At 46.2% G+C, this 17,432-nt stretch overlaps 1 long non-coding RNA gene across 2 annotated transcripts in view; it reads left to right on the top strand.

Annotated features, from left to right (window-relative positions):
- The window catches only part of LOC136590858 (uncharacterized), a 32,980-nt gene extending 18,057 nt beyond the window's left edge, over window positions 1-14,923 (top strand). The window contains exons 2-4 of one of the 2 annotated variants that reach the window (XR_010787762.1): window positions 1,456-1,556; window positions 3,050-3,173; window positions 14,808-14,923. This is a non-coding gene — a long non-coding RNA (uncharacterized lncRNA). Of the gene's footprint in view, window positions 1-1,455; window positions 1,557-3,049; window positions 3,174-6,300; window positions 6,369-14,807 lie in introns of those variants that run through there. The other variant, XR_010787763.1, reaches the window with a different exon arrangement.
- The last annotated feature ends 2,509 nt before the right edge of the window (window positions 14,924-17,432 follow it).

Genomic DNA, 17,432 nt, shown 5'->3' with positions numbered 1-17,432 from the left:
ATATGTTACATTCCTTACTGTCCCCTCATCTCCCCATGTGTTACATTCATTACTGTCCCCTCATCTCCCCATATGTTACATTCCTTACTGTCCCCTCATCTCCCCATATGTTACATTCCTTACTGTCCCCTCATCTCCCCATATGTTACATTCATTACTGTCCCCTCATCTCCCCATATGTCACATTCATTACTGTCCCCTCATCTCCCCATGTGTTACATTCAATACCGTCTCCTCATCTCCCCATGTGTTACATTCATTACCGTCCCCTCATCTCCCCATATGTCAGATTCATTACCGTCCCCTCATCTCCCCATGTGTCACATTCATTACCGTCCCCTCATCTCCCCATGTGTCACATTCATTACCGTCCCCTCATCTCCCCATGTGTCACATTCATTACCGTCCCCTCATCTCCCCATGTGTCACATTCATTACCGTCCCCTCATCTCCCCATGTGTCACATTCATTACCGTCCCCTCATCTCCCCATGTGTCACATTCATTACCGTCCCCTCATCTCCCCATGTGTCACATTCATTACCGTCCCCTCATCTCCCCATGTGTCACATTCATTACCGTCCCCTCATCTCCCCATGTGTCACATTCATTACCGTCCCCTCATCTCCCCATGTGTCACATTCATTACCGTCCCCTCATCTCCCCATGTGTCACATTCATTACTGTCCCCTCATCTCCCAGTATGTCCCATCCATTACTAGGGTTGCCACCCTCCTGGTAAATGACCGGCCTGGCCAGTAATTACATCTAGAGGCCGGTGCGGGTAATAATTTTTTACTGGCAATTTTAATTATGAGAAAAAATGATGTTATGGCGGGGTGGCAACTTGGACAAATGTTGGGAAAAAATAAGTAGCTGATTTTGTGCACAAATATAGCCAGCACTAAGACTTGTAACTTTTGGGATTTTTGCACCACACTCCACACTTTTAGAGAAGTAAGTGGGGGCACCCACTATATTTAGTAGAATTTACACCAGGGAACTTCCTCATAGCTGGTAACGATTTCTTCTTCTGGCACATGAGCCGCCCAAGACACTTGTATTAAGTGGCATAGACCTCTTACCCTTAATGCCACAGGACATAAAGTTACATTACTGGTTACAGTTACTGGTCTTAATAAATCAGCCCCATAGTGTTTAAACATAGAAGAAAGCCGTGTTGTGTCTCAGTCCAGCATGGAGAGGGTCCTGGAGCCGCTTGGGGAAGAGTTGGGAGGATACTCAACCCTCATTCCATCCCATGAATTACACCTGCTGCTCTGACTGACCAGGTGAGAAGAGCTGACTCTTTCTAAGTCACCCCGCTTGCCTTCTGCATATTGCGCTGTAAATGACACAGCGATAATCGCTCAGGTCGTTGTGTATAAATGGGCCTTTACAAATGTCTACTTTACTTCCATGTTCTAAAGTTTACACTTCATTTTTTTTATTCTAGTTTGGTCTGATGACGACTGGCTCAAAAGATTTTCTGGTAAAACACTGGAGGAGAGCGAACAGGCTGAGGGGACAGAAGCTCCTAAACCTGCAGCACAAGAGGTACTGGTCCTATAATAATCATAGCTCCAAGTACAGATATTAGGAGGATACAAAACCTTAAATCTTATTACCTTAACTCTTATCCTAGGGAAAAAGTATCTTCACATGTGGCATATAAGCGGCATATTTTCTACCATGGATTTGCGTGCGGAAAATCCGCAGCATATTACAATACAGACGAAGTGGATGAGATTATAAGAAGTCTCATCTTATCCACATCCTGACGATTGTTAATTGACCCGCAGTGCGAATTTTAAATCCGCAGTATGTCAACTTATGCGGTGGGCTTTCACTATGGATCTCAGCACGTCAAATGTTTAGGGTTGTAATCTGCCGTGAATTTGCACCAAAATCTGGACAATACCGATCCTATTTGGCCTATTGGAGGAAGAGGAATGGCCGTACCACACCCGCATTTTCCTACAGAAGACCTTATTCTTGGCGCGTAAAACAATAGCTACTTATTGGATAGCTGCGGGAATCCCTACGATCTCATGTTGGGTTCGGTCGGTGAATACAGTAATCTCCTACGAAAAAATTATTTACCAAAACAGAGGCTGCCCAAACAAATTAAAAAAAATATGGGATATCTGGCTAGATACCAATTCCACTTTATCTGTAGAATGAACTCCCAGACTCATGTTCCCTCTCTCCACCCCCCCCCCCACACGCTCTCCTGTGTCCCCATTTACTAAGCAAATAGCAAACGCAGAGCTTTATCTCATAAAGAATTCATCCAATAGGCATGGACGGTTTGAGTTTAATTGTTTAAGTTTATCGCAACCTAAAAGAAAAAATGTACAAGGAATATGTTATGTTATTACGTTTAAGCAAGTTACAACACAGTATGTACTATTTGTAATATCGAGTTTGTTTACCATATGATTTTATTATGTACTGTGCAAATTTTCCTTAATAAAGAAAATAAAGTAAAAAAAAAAAATCTGGACAATACATTCTATGTGGAGGTATCCTAAGTGTTTGATGGTTACTGGACAATGTTCACCCATAGCACTAACTGTGCTAACATAACATAAGTAGCTGTACTTACCCGTCATCTGCCGCAGGGACCCATCACTGCAGCACCACCATCCACCCGCTGTTTGAAGTGGAAGATGTCGTCACAGGTTATCACCTGACTTCTGTAATGTCACTGCCCGCTCTCCTGGCATCAACACTCACATCCCGGCACCATGATGCCAGGAGTTTGTAATAGTGTTACTTACTGCGATTTACAATTGGCTGCAGCGGTCAGAGGATATCTGTTGATGTCTTCCTTAACTTAACATCGGGAGCACGGTTGGGCTCATCACCATGGCAATGGAAGGGTAAGTACAGCTGATTTAGTTATTTCTAGAACAGTTGGACCTGTAGGAGAAATTGTTATCCGATAACCAGGCAACCCCTACAGCCGAACATGCATGCCTGTAAATGTATTTAGTGTCTGTCATCTCGTGCCTCTTTTTTTCTTTTATCTTCTTTATTACTTGCAGGGAGAGCCACCTGCTAAAAAGGTACGAGCTAACCCCCAGGTATACATGGATATCAAGATTGGCAACAAGCCTGCTGGACGTATTCGCTTCCTGTTACGAGCAGATGTTGTTCCGATGACGGTAGGTGAGTGTCGGAATCTGATATTGCATAAATAATTCATGGTCACGTTGCGTTGGCTGTACATAATAGTTCTAGATCAGAAGAAAAGCAGATAACATTGGTATTAGAAATAACATTTCCTTTGTGAGAAGACATACATTCATTCTTACAATTTGTCAATTACACTCAACTCGTTTAGCAGTGTTTAACCCCTTAGTGACCACCCCATAGTCCTGGCCCGCTGGGCTTTATCCCAGAGGAGGTAAAAACATGCTTCCTTCAGGGATTAAAGCCCTGCAGGCTCTGGACATGACAGCTCCATGCTGTCAAGTACCCCCCACCCCAGCGATCGCATTAAAGGCAATGTAAAGTTTAAAAAAGTTAGTTTTAGCTCCCCTTAATGGATCAGATCTCAAATTACTCACCATCCTTCGCGATGTCCCCCGGCGTTCTGGTCCTGCAGGACCTGGCGTCTGTGCATGCGCGCCAGACAGCATTACGTCACACGAATGCGCACAGGGCCGGGAGGCCTGGGAAATTTAAAAACTCCCTGCTCTCGGCTAGTATGAGTAGCCGAGAACACGGAGTTGTCACTGGGAGCCGCTGTATATGGTCCCCAGTCACATGATCGCTGTTATCCAATGGATAACAGTGATCATGTAAAAAAATTTTAAAAAAGAAAAAAAGTTTGTTTCATCTTTCCTCATGGATCATATTTGTGAGGGCAGATGAAATTACGTCCATAAGGCCCCCCGCTTTATCTGCGGACTTTATCTGGCTTCTGTGCACACGAATGGGTATGTTACTAAACACAAGACAAATACTGGTATCCATTTTGGGGTGCAAATCCTCATTTTCATGTGCACTGTAGAAAAAAAAATGTATTTTAAAATGACATATTTTCAAAATTATGAAATTTCATTTTTTCCCCTCAAAATTGTATTAACTTCTGAAAAGAAACTGTGGGATCAAAATACTCATGACACCCATGACAGTGAATATATTAAGATGTGTATTTTTTTAAAATAGGGTCATTTGTGGGGGTGTCTATAATTCTGACACTTATGAGCCTTTGCAATCTTGGCTTGGTGTAGGAAAACAAAGTATTCCTCAAAATGTTAATTAATGTTAAATTTGTACATCTGCTAAATCGCGTGTGTAAAAAAAAAAAAAAAAAAAGAGAGAAAAAAAAGGTTTTCAAATGTGATTCCAGAATAGAGTAAACGGATGGAAATATATATCTTATCAAACATGTGTACGGTATGTTTGAGACATTGCAATTGAAAATAAGAAAAAATTACAACTTTTTTTTCCAATTTTGGCGCTTTAAATAAATTATACACAAATTCTGTCGGTCTGATTTCTAAATAAAGTACAACACGTGGCGAAAAAACAATGTCAGAATCACCTGGATATGCAAAAGCTTTACAGAGTAATAATAATTTATGTTAAAGTGACACATGTCAGATTTCCAAAATTTGGTCTGGTCATTAAGGCGCAAACTGGCTTGGTCACTAAGGGGTTAATAGATTACACAAAGTCCTTGAATAGAAGGGTTGTACCAGTAATATATATGGCCTTAAAGCAACCTTCCGGTCCTGAAACAAAATTTTTCTTGGTACCAGACGCCGGCGTTCATTTTACCTGCTGCTCTTCTTTTCCAGCTTCTTGCTACAAATTCACCAATTGATGGGCCCTTTTTAGTTCTCGGAGATGGTCACATAGGTTCCCTAACTATCTGATGCACATGGTGTAGTGTCGGTGCATAGGTACTCTGAGGCGCTCCACATTGCTTTGATTGGGCAGCAATGCTTACATGAGAAATCTGCAACCGTGGTGGTGTGCACGGAGTAGTGACAGGAGCTGTACCAGCATCTTGAAAGACTGAAGGGGGGCTAGGAACTATTAGATCCAGGGGAGAAAGCTGTGAAAGGAGAGCCGCAGGTTATATTACTTCCCTCTCCGGTGCCTTTTGAAAAGTCAAACAGTTTTGTAGTTTATAGTTTTTATAGCTGTTCCCTGGTTACCAGATAACATCCATTTAATAGGGCTAATGCCACGGGAAGTTAGGTGACTGCTGTGGTGTCGCTGCTCATTCTATCGGCGTTGGTACTCTCATTCTGAACACCGTGATGCCAGCAATTCGGGAACGCGGATGAAGAGCAGGGTAGTGTGATAGAAGTGCAGCGCTCCCATTGATTTCAATGGTAGTGAAGCCTCCCCTGCACGCTGATGACAATGTCCTGCTGCACTGACATCCACAGAATAGATCATCAGTTGAAAGAAGGCCAGAATACCCCTTTAATCAAGAATTAAGATACAGAGGTTGGGCTGCCTAGCATTCTATCCAGGTGCTGGGAATAGGATCAATGCTATCCTGTGTACTTGGGAAAACCTTTCTTAGGCCTCATGCAGATTTTTTATGCGGATTTCCGCAGCGGATGCACTGCGAGTCATTAAATTGATTTTTTTATTGCTTGCAGGAGATCGCGGATTGCGTTTTTTTTCCCACGCAGATGCCCTTCGGATCATCCGTGTGGAACAAATCCGCAGCCCCACCTCCCAGCCTTTCCGCCACCTCCCGAATAGATTATAACCTTTAAATCTGCAAATGTATTTGTGGATGCACTGCGGATCGTAAGCTCCCATAGAGATGAATGGAGCCACATCCGCGGTAAAATGGAGCATGCTGCGATTTATTATCCCCAAATCAAATTGAAAATCCGCTGATGTTAAATGAAGTGCAGATGCCCAATGCTTCCCTATGGGCGGCTTGATTTGCAGATCTCACACACAGATGCCACGCGTAGATTCAGCAAATCAAATCCACCCGTGGACATTGGGCCTTAGGTTTAAAAATAAAAATTGAATCTACTTGCTGTTGATGGGATCAGAGCTGTTCTGGCAATGTATACACGGCTCTGTCAGAGCTGGGTTATTACAGACTATTGCAGGATATTTCTCTGTCAATGACCTGCATGTTTCATTTGCATTTCCTGTCTTTATCCAAAAAATCTTTTTTTTTTTCTTCTAGTTTTATGTTCGTTAATCTTGTCCAATGTATGATGAAATAGTATTTTAATTTATTTCAGTTTCTCACTTTTTGAGATGTTTGCTTTCAGTGATTTAAAGCATTTATGTTTACATCTAGATCTACACCTGATCATGTCCAAGCGTTGTCCAGCTTTGGTACAACCCATGAAGTTTGACATGTTCAAGGCAAGTTTTTCAGCCATTGCAATGTAACAAATTTCCACACTCACTGATGGCAAGCAGAGATCTGCAAAATAGAATTAAAATGGAGCAATTAAAGCAGAAGGGATGTTAGAAAGCTGCAAAGCTATTTTACTATTGTACATTCATGAGTATTGGAGAGATACTTGCAGAGGCATGATTCTGTGTGGGGAGACCTCTGAGCGCCTGCCCGCCAGGTGATTTAGTCAAATGAACCATAATCCAGCCATCGCTTCAGATCGTCCGACCCTCTGAACGCTACCCATGGTTGCCATGTCTTGTAGTATGCTTCCCAAGTTTTGGGGTCATCGGCTCCCAGTTCATCAAATCTCATGAGGGTGTGGAGTTCCTCCACCCACACGCCCCTAGTGGGAACGGTTGAAGAGCGCCAGAACCTTAGGATAAGTCTTCTCACCGCTAGTATGAAATGTTTTAGAAGGCATAATTTGGCGGCTCTCATGCTGTCCGGGAACAGCGAGAGCAGGGCTAATTTCGGTGTCATAATCACTCTTGAGTGGTTGATGTGATTATATAGGGTTGTCACTAGAGATGAGCGAGCACCAAAATGCTCGGGTGCTCGTTGCTCGAGTGGAACTTTCCGCGATGCTCGAGGGTTCGTTTCGAGTAATGAACCCCATTGAAGTCAATGGGCGACTCGAGCATTTTTGTATATCGCTGATGCTCTCTAAGGTTTTCATTGGTGAAAATCTGCAAAACCCAAGAAAGTGCTGGAAACGACACAGAAACGGAGCAGAGGCGTCACGGAGGACGGTGGTACGATCGGCTGCGTACTCCCTCACCATCTTCTTACAGTGCTCCCTCCGACTCAGCCTGGACTTGGGAGGTGTGAGACAGTCTTGCTGGGGAGCCATAAAGCTGGCAAAGGCCTTGGAGAGTGTTCCCCTGCCTGCGCTGAACATGCTGCCTGATCTCCGCGCCTCCCCTTCTACGTGGCCCTCGGAACTGCACCTTCTGCCACTAGCGCTGTCAGATGGGAAGTTTACCATCAGTTTGTCCACCAGGGCCCTGTGGTATTGCATCACTCTCAAACCCCTTTCCTCTTCGGGAATGAGAGTGGAAAGGTTCTCCTTATACTGTGGGTCAAGCAGTGTGTACACCCAGTAATCCGTAGTGGCCAGAATGCGTCTAACACGAGGGTCACGAGAAAGGCATGCTAACATAAAGTCAGCCATATGTGCCAGGGTACCTGGATGCAACATATGGCTGTCCTCACTAGGACGATCACTTTGAGTATCCTCCTCCGGCCATGCACGCTGAATGGAAGAGAGGCAAGCTGCATGGGCACCCTCTGCAGTGGGCCCAGCTGTCTCTTCCTCAGGCTCCTCCCCCTCCTCCTCCTCTTCCACGCGCTGAGATATAGACATGAGGGTGCTCTGACTATCCAGCGACATACTGTCTTCCCCCGCCTCCGTTTCTGCCCGCAAAGCATCAGCCTTTATGCTTTGCAGGGAACTTCTCAACAGGCATAGCAGGAGAATGGTGACGCTAATGATTTGATTACAGCATCGCCGCTCACCATCAGGGTGGACTCCTCAAAGTTTCCAAGGACCTGGCAGATATCTGCCATCCAGGCCCACTCCTCTAAAGAATTGAGGAGGCTGACTCCCACTACGCCGCCCATGTTGGAGTTGGTATTCCACTATAGCTCTACGCTGCTCATAGAGCCTGGCCAACATGTGGAGCGTAGAGTTCCACCGTGTGAGCACGTCGCACAGCAGTCGGTGCACTGGCAGATTAAACTGATGTTGCAGGGTCCGCAGGGTGGCAGCATCCGTGTTGGACTTGCGGAAATGTGCGCTGACCCGGCGCACCTTTCCGAGCAGGTCTGAAAAGTGTGGGTAGCTTTTCAGAAAGCGCTGAACCACCAAATTAAAGACGTGGGCCAGGGATGGCACGTGCGTGAGGCTGCCAAGCTGCAGAGCCGCCACCAGGTTACGGCCGTTGTCACACACGACCATGCCCAGTTGGAGGCTCAGCAGTGAAAGCCAGCGGTCGGTCTGCTCTGTCAGACCCTGCAGCAGTTCGTGGGCCGTGGGCCTCTTCTCTCCTAAGCTGAGTAGTTTCAGCACGGCCTGCTGACGCTTGCCCACCGCTGTGCTGCCACGCCGCGCGACACCGACTGCTGGCGACGTGCTGCTGCTGACACATCTTAATTGCGAGACAGAGGTTGCATAGGAGGAGGAGGAGGGTGGTTTAGTGGAGGAAGCCTACACCGCCGCAGATACCAGCACCGAGCTGGGGCCCGCAATTCTGGGGGTGGGTAGGAAGTGAGCGGTCCCAGCCTCCACTAAATTCACCCAATGTGCCGTCAGGGAGATATAGTGGCCCTGCCCGCCTGTGCTTGTCCACGTGTCCGTTGTTAAGTGGACCTTGGCAGTAACCGCGTTGGTGACGTTGTCGTGCAGGGCTGGGACGGCACATCAGGAAAAGTAGTGGCGACTGGGAACCGAGTAGCGCAGGGCCGCCGCCGCCATCATGTTTTTGAAAGCCTCCGTTTCCACAAGCCTATACAGCAGCATCTCCAGGCTGATCAATTTGACTATGTGCACGTTTAACGCTGGAGCGTGCGGGTGCGTGGCGGCGTACTTGCGCTTGCGCTCAAACAGTTGCGCTAGCGACGGCTGGACGGAGCGCTGAGAGACATTGCTGGATGGGGCCGAGGACAGCAGAGGTGAGGGTGTGGGTGCAGGCCGGGAGACGGTAGTGCCTGTGTCCTGAGAGGGGGGTTGGATCTCAGTGGCAGGTTGGGGCACAGGGGGAGAGGCAGTGGTGCAAACCGGAGGCGGTGAGCGGCCTTCGTCCCACCTTGTGGGGTGCTTGGCCATCATATGCCTGCGCATGCTAGTGGTGGTGGCTCCCCGGCTGATCTTATCGCGACAAACCTTGCATACCACAGTTCGTCGGTCGTCTGCACTCTCAGTGAAAAACTGCCACACCTTTGAAACAGTTGGTGGATTATTCGGTCTGGCCCTGCCTCTACCCTTGGCCACCGCACTGCCTCTTCCAACCTGCCCTGCTGCTGCACTTGCCTCCCCCTCTGAAGACCTGTCCTCAGTAGGCTTAGCAAACCAGGTGGGGTCAGTCACCTCATCGTCCAGCTGCTCTTCCTCCGAATCCTCTGTGCGCTCCTCCCTCGGACTTACTGCCCTTACTACTACCTCACTGATAGACAACTGTGTCTCATCATCATCGTCCTCCTCACCCACTGAAAGCTCTTGAGACAGTTGCCGGAAGTCCCCAGTCTCCTCACCCGGACCCCGGGAACTTTCCAAAGTTGGGCATTGGTCATGAGAAACTCCTCAGGTGTTAGAGGATCCATTTTTTCGCACTCAAGGCCGGGACCCGAGAACAGTTCCTGGGAGCCTGCCTGCTCTTCTGAATGTGTCATTTGCTGGGAGGGAGGAGGCTGGGAGAAGGGAGGAGCAGCAGCGAGAGCATTCAGGCGTAGAAGACTGGGTGGTGACGGTGGATAGTTTGCTGGATGCACTTTCTGCCATCCACGACAGGACCTGCTCACGCTGCTCAGTTTCTAATAAAGGTCTACCGCGTGGACCCATTAATTGTGAGATGAATCTGGGGACCCCAGAAACTTGCCTCTCTCCTAATCCCGCAGCAGTCGGCTGCGATACGCCTGAACCAAGAGCTCAGCCTGTGCCCACACCCTGACTTGGGCCTCCGCGTCTTCGCGCGCGTCCACGTCCTCTAGGCCTACCCCTACCCCTCAGCATGGTGTATTACGAGTAGAGCAGAAACAGAACGCTGTAATTAATTGTGCCGCTTATTGGCCTGTGGTTGGAGGCTGACTTCGCTTACGGAACGCACAACAGAGCCAGGAAACAATTATGCGCAAGCCTGTAGTGAGACCTAGGTGCATATGACTGAGCTACTGGAATTCACAGGGCAGAACCAGTCAAGTGGCAAAAGGCTAGTGGTAGGCCTTAAGTATTTTGCTTCAATTTTTTAAAATGGTGAGGTGAAAAACCAGACAGACACTGTATGCAGCGTATATATGTATACTCTTTCCCTCTGGCTGGATGACGGCGATCATGTAACGGACACAGCAGAGCCAGGAAACAATTATGCGCAAGCCTGCTTTAACGCTTAGCTGGGTAATAATGAGCGACTACTACCCCCAGCAGACACGCAGTAAACTGAAGACGGTCACAGGCAGCCCAAATATAGTATTTTTTTCCAATTTTTGGGAAAAAGCCCACTGCCTATATAGCCTGTATATGGATTTCCCTGTTGGAGGATGACTGTGGGTATTGAAAGCACAGTGCAGCCAGAAAGAATTATGCGCAAGGCTGGGTATTAATGAGCGACTACTACCCCCAGCAGACACGCAGTAAACTGTAGACGGTCACAGGCTTAGCTGGGTAATAATGAGCGACTACTACCCCCAGCACACACGCAGTAAACTGAAGACGGTCACAGGCAGCCCAAATATAGTATTTTTTTCCAATTTTTGGGAAAAAGCCCACTGCCTATATAGCCTGCATATGGATTTCCCTGTTGGAGGATGACTGTGGTTATTGAAAGCACAGTGCAGCCAGAAAACATTATGCGCAAGGCTGCAGTAACACCTAGCTGGGTAATAGTGAGTGACTACTACCCCCAGCAGACACGCAGTAAACTGAACACGGTCACAGGCAGCCCAAAGATTTTTTTTTTCCAATTTTTTTGAAAAAGCCCACTGCCTATATAGCCAGTATATCTCTTTCCCTGTACCACTGTCCCTGCCTCACCAGTACTGCCCCTATACTCAGTAAAATGACTGCAGACTGAGGACGCTATGGTCTGCACGCCCGATATACAAAAAAAAAAAATGTGCAAAACTGCTAAAAGCAGCCTCAACAGTACTGCACACGGTCAGATGTGGCCCTAAGAAGGACCGTTGGGGTTTTTGAAGACGAAGATAACAGCCTAACACTCTCCCTATAGCAGCTACAGCAGGACGGCACTTTCCCTAATGTCTCTCAGCGTGCATCTGTGGCGAGCCGCGGCCGGCCCCAGTTTATATACTCGGGTGTCACCTGATCTCCCCAGCCACTCACTGCAGGGGGGTGAGATAGGGCTGGAACTTCACAGGAGGAAGTTGTAATGCCTTCCCTGTGTTTCTATTGGCCAGAAAAGGGCGCAAACTTTTCTGGGAAGAAAATGGAAGTGACTCGAACACCGTGTGGTCCTCGTCTCGAGTAACGAGCATCTCGAGTACCCTAATACTCGAATGAGCATCAAGCTCGGATGAGTACGCTCGCTCATCTCTAGTTGTCACCCCTTCCCATAGGTCCGCTACTGGCCGGCAGTCCCACCAAATGTGGGTCATTGTACCTCGGCTCACACTGCATTTCCAGCACGCAGGGAAGAACTGGTGAAAGATCCTCTGTAGGTGGTCCGGGGTCCTATACCACCTTGAGACTATCTTATAGTTGAGGTCTTGTATTTTGCCAGCTGTGGATAGTGCCCAGATTTTACACTAGTCCTCCCCCATAATGTTTTCTCCCAACTCCCGTTCCCAGGCCTCCCTATAATTCAGAGTCTCATCCTCCGTCTCCCGATCCAGCAACATTTTATATAACGTGGAGATCATATGCCTCTGATTTAGACTTGACAAACAGAGTTGCTCATACTCAGTCAGGGGTGCCGTCAGATTTTCTTTCGGGATCAGCGTGCTCACAAACCCTCTCAGCTGAAGATATTGCAACCAGAATCCTGGCTGCGGTGGAGACTGGTTTAAGATCTCCATCATGGGTTTCAGTCCCGTTTGCGTCACTACGTCCCTCAATCTAGGGATTGGGTCCGCAGGAATAGCCAGAAGGCCCTTCTGATTTGTAGTAGCTTCAAAGAGGGGATTTGCTAAGAGCAGAGTTAGGGGGCCTGGGGCTGTAACCAGCCTATATTGAGGGGCGAAACTCGCCCATGCCTTAAATAGTTGGAGGCTGAAGGGGGAGATTTGGGTATAGACTTGATCCATTTTGGCGGAATCCAGGGAGCTCTGTATAGGCCATCTGTTTCGCCTGTGTGGTCTATATCCACCCATAGCTTTGAGTTTCTGCTTTTTGAGGATGTCAAGTACGCAGTTTGCTATGTTAGCTTTTTGGTAGAGGGAGAAGTCCGGTAGGCCCAGGCCCCCCTTCTCTTTTCTCCTCTTTAGCAATGAGTATCTCAGGCGCGGTTTGCGTCCTTTCCAAACAAAGTTGGAGATTAGAGATCGGATTTTTTTCAGGTATGTTCTTGGGAGCCCAATGGGAATTGTTTGACAAAGATACAGGAAACGGGGCAGTACATCCATTTTAATTACCTTGGGGTAGAGCGTTCCAGAGGATGGGTGCTGCTCTGGTGAAGTCCTGTAGGCGAGCATGTGAGGTTCGTACTACAGGGGTGTTTAGTCTGAGTGTGTTAGCCGATCGGAGTGAGCAGGCTGGGTGGTGTACTGACAGAAGAGAGGCGATGTATGCTGGTGCAGCGCCATGCAGAGCTTTGTGAGTGAGGTAGAGGAGTTTAAATTTAGTTCTGCAGTGGATGGGCAGCCAATGCAGCGACTGGCATAATGCAGAGGCGTCTGAGTAACGACTGGATAGAGAAATGGGCCTAGCTGCTGCATTTAGTATGGATTGGAGTGGAGCAAGTCATAAATGACACAATACATTTTTTCAGCGGTCGGTACGATTACAACTGTAACAAAAACATAATTTTTTAGATTTTTCCACTTTTGCACAATAGACACTCTTTTCTTTTGGAAATTATAATTATTTTTCAATCGTTCCATTGTCGCAGCTATGTGAGGTATTGTTGTTTTGCGTCACGAGCTGTAGCTTTTATTTTTCCCATTTTAGGGTACATATAGCTTTTTGGATCGCTTTTATTGCGTCTTTTTGAAGGTAAAATGAATAAATAAGCCTTTAAAGGGGTTGTCCCGCGGCAGCAAGTGGGTCTATACACTTCTGTATGGCCATAATAATGCACTTTGTAATGTACATTGTGCATTAATTATGAGCCATACAGAAGTTATAAAAAGTTTTTCACTTACCTGCTCCGTTGCTAGCGTCCTCGTTTCCATGGAGCCGTCTAATTTTCGCCGTCTAATGGCCAAATTAGACGCGCTTGCGCAGTCCGGGTCTTCTTCTCTTCTCAATGGGGCTCCGTGTAGCTCCGCCCTGTCACGTGCCGATTCCAGCCAATCAGGAGGCTGGAATCGGCAATGGACCGCACAGAAGAGCTGCGGTCCACGGAGGAAGAAGATCCCGGCGGCCATCTTCAACCGGTAAGTATAGAAGTTACCGGAGCGCGGGGATTCAGGTAAGCGCTGTGCTGTTGTTTTTTTAAGTCCCTGCATCGGGGTTGTCTCGCGCCAAACGGGGGGGGGTTGAAAAAAAAAAACCCCGTTTCGGCGCGGGACAACCCCTTTAATCTTTTTTTCTTATTTTCAACAGTTTTTGCTGCACAGGATTACTGTGCTCAAATTATAGCACAGATCGTTACGGACACAATGATACCACACGTGCGTTTTTGTTTCTTACGTTTTTTCATATAAATAGGGGGTTGTGGGTTTTTTTTTCTATTTTTTAATGTTTTTCGTTTTACACTATTTATTTAGTTTTTTTACACTATTTAGGTCCTCAGGAACTTGATCCATTGCAGCTATGATCGCTGTGGTAAGGCATTGCAGGACTTCTGTCCTGCAATGCCTTATCGCTGGTTAAAGCGATCATAGGCAATGGCAAAGCAGGACGCCTGTAGCTAACGTCATGTTGCCATGGCAACTCGTCGGCTCTCCTCGATTAAATCGGGGGGGGGGGGGGGGGGAATCCAATGACATCACAGGGAGTGAGCTCCCTCTGTGAACCCTTTATAAACCTCGATCTACAAAGATTGCAGCGTGTATGGGGTTAACAGCATGGGTCGCTGTCCCAATGCACCCCTACTATCAGTAATAGCTGGCGCCCGCTGCCGGATACCGCAGGATCTCTTCAGATCCCGCGAGTTCCATATGACGTAAGGTTACGTCATGTTGCCTTAAGTACCAGCCTGCAAAGATGTAACCTTAAGTCATGTGGCGAGAAGGGGTTAAAAGAGGTTATGCCAACATGCACAATCCCATTCAAAATGATGATTTCCTCAGGCTCAACTCTTGTCACCCCCATTAAAAGCTGGTAATGCGAGGGAAAGCTGCTGCTAGTGAGATATTTCCACTGCAGGGAAAATGTGGTATTACAGGATGGACTTTCACATGACTGGTTTGTTCCGGCCAGTGAACCTTGTCTTTTGACATTCATGAGCCTTAATATGAAGAGGGGATGCCATCTCGGCACAATGCTTTCATTCAATAAATTGAGCTAATTGATTTGTACGTAAGAATGTCCACATTTGTGTTTTTTATGTTTTTGTTTTTTTAATTTGCAGAAGACTTTCGCTTCCTCTGTACACATGACAAGGGCTTTGGCTGCAAAGGAAGCAGCTTCCATAGAGTTATCCCTCAATTCATGTGTCAGGGAGGTGACTTCACCAATCACAATGGCACAGGCGGAAAATCCATCTATGGACGGAAATTTGATGATGAGAACCTCATTCTAAAATACACAGGTGCAGGTGGGTAAGCTTATTTTGATAGATTTCACTAGCAGAGGTGTTTCCTAAATCATCACTTCAAGACCTTCATACTTATACCGCAGTTATCAAGACTATAATACGAAGTATCTAATAAAACTTAACCTTTATTAACAAACCATACAAATTTGTAATACTAAACACAAAGTCCCATAAACACTTAGGAGCCTAGTTACTTAAACTGTTGCCTTATACTCTGATCAAAGTAAACTATGAGCTGACTCGATGAGATAAATGTATTAAGAGGAACGTGCCTCTTAATATATTTGTGGCAATTGGCAGTACCTCCATGTGCCAGACTAACCCCCAAGCTAGTGTAGGTTTCAGCTACTCTGGTAGGCTATGGATGGCCATGCCTCCTAAAGCTAGACCACAACCACTTCTAAAAAAGTGCATCAAACCTAAAGCCCCTGAAAAGTCATAATTTTATATGTACCAACATTGCAACCTTTGTATTGCAGAAATTTGGCATACATAACTTAATAGACATGTCCCAATTTGTACAACATATGTCTCACTGTATATAGTCAATGATAAAGAAGAATTTTACCAAAATTGACTAGTAATGTCATTCAGGGTCACTTGCGGATCCTTCAGTCTGCAGCAATTGAAACACCCCTATACTAGGTCAGTATTTTAGGCGGTTTAGTTTTTCAATTCTAAGGTTCTGTCTTTGTACAGGGTTACTCTCTATGGCAAATTCTGGTCAAAATACAAATGGATCACAGTTCTTCATCACATGTGACAAGACAGACTGGCTTGATGGGAAACATGTTGTGTTTGGAGAGGTGATGGAGGGAATGGATGTTGTATGACAGATAGAAGTAAGTATTTGCAAACTTACCCCATGAATTCTCTTAAATGTATCTATAATTCAATGTTCTTAAATGGCAAAGATGGATGGAGCCCAATAAGAAACCTCTTCCCTTATTCAGAAGAAACTTTCTCTTTCTTGAAGGAGAGAAAAGGAAAAACAATCACTGCTGTGATAAGAAGTGCTTGATAATTCAAGCAGTCTAGTTTTCCACATAAACTCGGTCCTCTAACCATCAACAGAATCCAATTTATTCTATATTATATATTGTGTGTACAGGGTGCTTCACTTGAAGTGCAACCCAGTAACATTGTAATATTTGTGTTCGAAACAATGTCACGAGTGAACTCATCAGTCCTCACAGAGCATGTTGAAAGTGGCCACCGCTACCCTCCAAGCACTGCTGAACCCGGCACTCTGTAGTCAAGTGTGCTGCAACATGCCCACATCAATGGTGGCAATTTCATATCTAATGTTCTTCAGTGCGAGGTTTATTGACAAACCGTTAACCCTTTTGGTGGCCCACAGGGAAAAGTCTGCTGGGGTAGGGTCCAGTGATCTGTGGGACAACCCACCTTCGAGTTGATTCTGTCCCCCAAGAAAGAATGAACTTCCATCATGTTGTGGTTGGACATGTGACAAGTTGCCTCTCATTAATCCATTCAGATGGGTTGTCTATCCAGGGATTATTCCAATTGCTAGATTAGAGTCAGGGAGAAAATATTTTCCTCCAAATGGGGAAAATTGGCTTCTAACTCATTGTTTGTTTTTTTTTCCCCTTCCTTCCTCTGGATCAACGTGTGTGTTTGTGTGAGAGAAGTAATAGGTGGAACCGAATGGAATGGAGTGTTTTTTTTGTAGATAGCTGTTGACGCGTTTAGACCCAACGGTTATCACTCAAAATATGGCTTTTGAGCAATAATCTTTGTGTCTAAATGGGCATTTACTGTAAGATAGTTTGGATAAATGAGACCCACCTACTTGGAAATGTGAACTGCACACCAGCAGTTGAACGATACACCCATGGCATGAGACAGAGCAAGGGTCATTAATAAACTCTAGACTCCTGAACATGGTTACAGTTCTACACAAATAAGTTGGAATAAGGGTTACGCTTCCAGTGAAACACCCTGTATAATATATGTGAGTGCATATAAGATAGTGTGTGTGTAAAATATATACATGCAGATGTAGCAAACAATCTGTACTGTGCATGTCTGACGGTGAGCTGACAGAGCCAGCCGGTTTAAGGCCTCATGTCCATGAGCACGCATAGAATCCGAGTGCAGAATCCCACAGCCATAAGGCTAAAAATGACATTTTCTCACCTATCCGGACGCGGCACAACTCTTTCATCATGGCCGGTTCTTCTTTCTTCTGCCCGGCGGATCTGTCCAAGAGTCTTTAAATCTCCTGCTGTCCTACAGGAAGCTGCAGAAAATAAAGTCTGCAGCGATTTTTATCCCGCTCGTGCGATCCGCACACTAGGATAAAATGACATCCGTAGGTATTTAATTACTTGCAGATGCCCACCTCATTAAAAGCAATAGGAGAACTCCACGGTCCTCTGCCATGGCTGTGACAACCAGACCGGAGGATTCCTGAAG

This window comes from Eleutherodactylus coqui, unplaced genomic scaffold, assembly GCF_035609145.1.
Source record: "Eleutherodactylus coqui strain aEleCoq1 unplaced genomic scaffold, aEleCoq1.hap1 HAP1_SCAFFOLD_44, whole genome shotgun sequence".
NCBI classification, from domain to species: Eukaryota; Metazoa; Chordata; class Amphibia; order Anura; family Eleutherodactylidae; genus Eleutherodactylus; species Eleutherodactylus coqui.
Note: the sequence above shows the minus strand (reverse complement) of the source record. Positions and strands in the feature narration are given on the sequence as shown.